The sequence below is a fragment of the Bison bison genome, unplaced genomic scaffold, assembly GCF_000754665.1.
Source record: "Bison bison bison isolate TAMUID 2011002044 unplaced genomic scaffold, Bison_UMD1.0 scf7180017864459, whole genome shotgun sequence".
In the NCBI taxonomy this organism is placed as follows: domain Eukaryota; kingdom Metazoa; phylum Chordata; class Mammalia; order Artiodactyla; family Bovidae; genus Bison; species Bison bison.
Window position 1 is genome coordinate 2,562,277 of NW_011495021.1, and position 4,196 is coordinate 2,566,472.

The following is a 4,196-nucleotide window of genomic DNA, read 5'->3' on the forward strand; positions in this document are numbered from 1 at the left end:
GTAGGCTGCAGTCCATGGGGTCGCTAAGAGTCAGACACGACTGAGCGACTTCACTTTGACTTTTCACTTAGATGAATTGGAGAAGGAAATGGCAACCCACTCCAGTACTCTTGCCTGGAGAATCCCATGGACAGAGGAGCCTGGTGGGCTGCCATCTATGGGGTCACACAGAGTCGGACACGACTGAAGCGACTTAGCAGCAGCAGAGAAAGCTCTAGGGTTGATATAGAATAAAAAAGACATGATTAAGACTCAATGAAGTGGTAAATAGGTGGAAATATAAAAAGAGTTGGATTTTCTTCAAAGAAGTATAATTTCTAAGAGTGAATAGTTATCCTACTTAAAGATATCAGAGAATCTCTTTATTGCAATGTGCAGGAAGTATTTGAACCTTGATACTTGGAACTTTCCAAGTTGTGTTTCCTTCATGAATCATGAGTCATGCATCATGAGTAAAGCAAGTTCTAAATAGAATGTACCTGAAAGAAAGGAAGGAAGAAATGAAAAGAAAGGAGGAAAGGAAGGGTGATTATATAAATCAGAATTTACCACAATTCAATCTTTGTAGGCACGACTTTCCTTTTTAATTGGACATGCAGCAGAACCAGATTCAGAGTGCAATATCTGTGTTTTAATAGACTTATTAATGTCCATCCCACACAGGCTGGAGATATTGTCTTAATGGGATATACCATCCATGACCTTGAAATGTAAGAAAGCTTATTTAGAGTCTTGTCACAATAAATGTCTTTTCATTTCCTAGACCCAAGCATTACTCCTTTTATCAAGTACAGAAACCAACTTTAAGAATATCAGGAGACAGTAATACAGAAAAAAATTTCTTCAGTCCTTTCTGTCTATCCCAAATAATTTTTAATAATAATACAACATAACCTTCACTGATTTTCAAATCATTTTGAACTATTTCATATACTTTTTCAAATAGTGGCAGTATATAAAGCTCAATTCCTCACAAATCAGAAAGAATAGTTACATGGCAAACATCCAAAATATGCTGTACTCTTAAATTTAAAAAAAATGAAATCATTTCAAGCATCTTTTTCTGATCAGAGTGCAGTAAGATTAGATGTAAACTACAGGAAAAAAAATATTAAAAATACAAACATGGAGACTAAACACACTTCTGAATAACCAACAAATCACAGAAGACATAAAAAAAGAAATCAAAATATGCATACAAACAAATGAAAATGAAAACACAACAACTCAAAACTTATGGGATTCAGTAAAAGCAGTGCTAAGAGGAAGGTTCATAGCAATACAAGTTTACCTCAAGAAACAAGAAAAAAATCAAATAAATAACCTAACTTTACACCTAGAAGAAATGAAGAACCCCAGGGTTAGTAGAAGGAAAGAAATCATAAAAATTAGGGCAGAAATGAATGAAAAAGAAACAAAAGAGACTACAGCAAAAATCAACAAAACTAAAAGCTGGTTCTTTGAGAAGATAAATAACATAGACAAACCATTAGCCAGACTCATAAAGAAAAAAAGGGAGAAAAATCAAATCAACAAAATTAGAAATGAAAATGGAGAAATCACAATAGACAACACAGAAATTCAAAGGATCATAAGACTACTAACAGCAACTATATGACAATCAAATGGACAACTTGGAAGAAATGGACGAATTCTTAGAAAAGTAGAACTTTTCAAAACTGAACCAAGAAGAAATAGAAAATCTTAACAAACCCATCACAAGCATGGAAATAGAAACTGTAATCAAAAATCTTCCAACAAACAAAAGCCCAGGACCAGATGACTTCACAGGTGAATTCTACCAAAAATCTATAGAAGAGCTAGCACCTATCCTACTCACACTCTTCCAGAAAATTGCAGCAGAAGGTAAACTTCCAAATTCATTCTATGAGGCCACCAACACCCTAATACCAAAACCAGACAGTTCAGTTCAGTTCAGTCGCTCAGTCGTGTCTGACTCTTTGCGACCCCATGAGTTGCAGCACGCCAGGCCTCACTATCCATCACCAACTCCCAGAGTTCACTCAAACTCATGTCCATTGAGCCGGTGATGCCATCCAGCCATCTCATCCTCTGTCGTCCCCTTCTCCTCCTGCCCCCAATCCCTCCCAACATCAGAGTCTTTTCCAATGAGTCAACTCTTCGCATGAGGTGGCCAAAGTATTGGAGCTTCAGCTTCAGCATCAATCCTTCCAAAGAACACCCAGGACTGACCTCCTTTAGAATGGACTGGTTGGATTTCCTTGCAGTCCAAGGGACTCTCAAGCGTCTTCTCCAACACCACAGTTCAAAAGCATCAATTCTTCAGCACTCAGCTTTCTTCACAGTCCAACTCTCACATCCATGCATGACTACTGGAAAAAACAGACAAAGATGCCATAAAAAAGAAAATTACAGCCCAATATCACTGATGAACATGGATGCAAAAATCCTCAACAAAATTCTAGCCAACAGAATCCAACAATATATTACAAAGATCATACGTCATGATGAAGTAGGCTTTAACCCAAGGATGAAAGTATTCTTCAGTATTTGCAAATCAATCAATGTGATATACCACATTGACAAATTAAAAGGTAAAAATCATGATTATCTCAATAGATGAAAAGAAAACCTTTGACAAGATTCAACATCCATTTATGATAAAAACCCTCCAGAAACCAGCAATAGAAGGAACATACCTCAACATAATAAAAGCCATATTTGACAACCCCACAGCAAACATTCTCAATTGTGAAAATTTGAAAGCATTTCCATTAAAGTCAGGAACAGGACACGGGTGTCCACTCTTACCACTACTATTCAACATAATTTTGGAAGTTTTAGCCAAGGATCAGAGAAGAAAAACAAATAAAAGGAATCCAGATTGGAAAAGAAGCAGTAAAACTCTCACTGTTTGCAGATGACATGATTATCTGCATAGAAAACCCTAAAGACTCCACCAGTAAATTACTAGAGCTAATCAATGAATATAGTAAAGTTGCAGGATATAAAATCAACACACAGAAATCCCTTGCATCCCTATACACTAACAATGAAAAAACAAAAAGAGAAATTTAGGAAACAATCCCATTCACCATTGTGATTAAAAGAATAAAATACTTGGGAATAAATCTACCTAAAGAAACAAAAGACCTGTATATAGAAAATTATAAAACACTGGTGAAAGAAATCAAAGATGACACAAATAGGTGGAGAAATATACCATGTTCATTGTTTGGAAGAATCAGTATAGTGAAAATGAGTATACTACTCAAAGCAATCTATAGATTAAATGCAATCCTTATAAAGCTACCAATGGTATTATTCACAGAACTAGAACAAATAATTTCACAATTTATATGGAAATATAAAAAAAATAAAAAATAAACTCAAATAGCCAAAGCAGTCTTGAGAAAGAAGAAAGGAACTGGATAAAACAACCTGCCTGACTTCAGGCTCTACTACAAAGCCACAGTCACAAGACAGTATGGTACTGACACAAAGACAGAAATATAGATCAATGGAACAAAACAGAAAGCCCAGAGATAAAGTCCACACAACTATAGACACCTTATCTTTGACAAAGGAGGCAAGAATATACAATGGAGAAAAGACAATCTCTTTAACAAGTGGTGCTGGGAAAACTGGTCAGTCACCTGTAAAAGAATGAAACTAGACCACTTTCTAACACCATACACAAAAATAAATTCAAAATGGATTAAAAATCTAAATTTAAGGTCAGAAACTATAAAACTCCTAGAAGAAAACATAGGCAAAACAATCTCTAACATAAATCACGGCAGGATCCTCTATGACCCATCTCCCAGAGTAATGGAAATGAAAGCAAAAATAAATGGGGCCTAAGGTCAGTTTTCATTCCAATCCCAAAGAAAGGCAATGCCAAAGAATGCTCAAACTACCTCACAATTGCACTCATCTCACATGCTAGTAAAGTAATGCTCAAAAATCTCCAAGCCAGGCTTCAGCAATACGTGAACCGTGAACTTCCTGATGTTCAAGCTGGTTTTAGAAAAGGCAGAGGAACCAGAGATCAAATTGCCAACATCCGCTGGATCATGGTAAAAGCAAGAGAGTTCCAGAAAAACATCTATTTCTGCTTTATTGACTATGCCAAAGCCTTTGACTGTGTGGATCACAATAAACTGTGGAAAATTCTTCAAGAGATGGGAATACCAGACCACCTGACCTGCCTC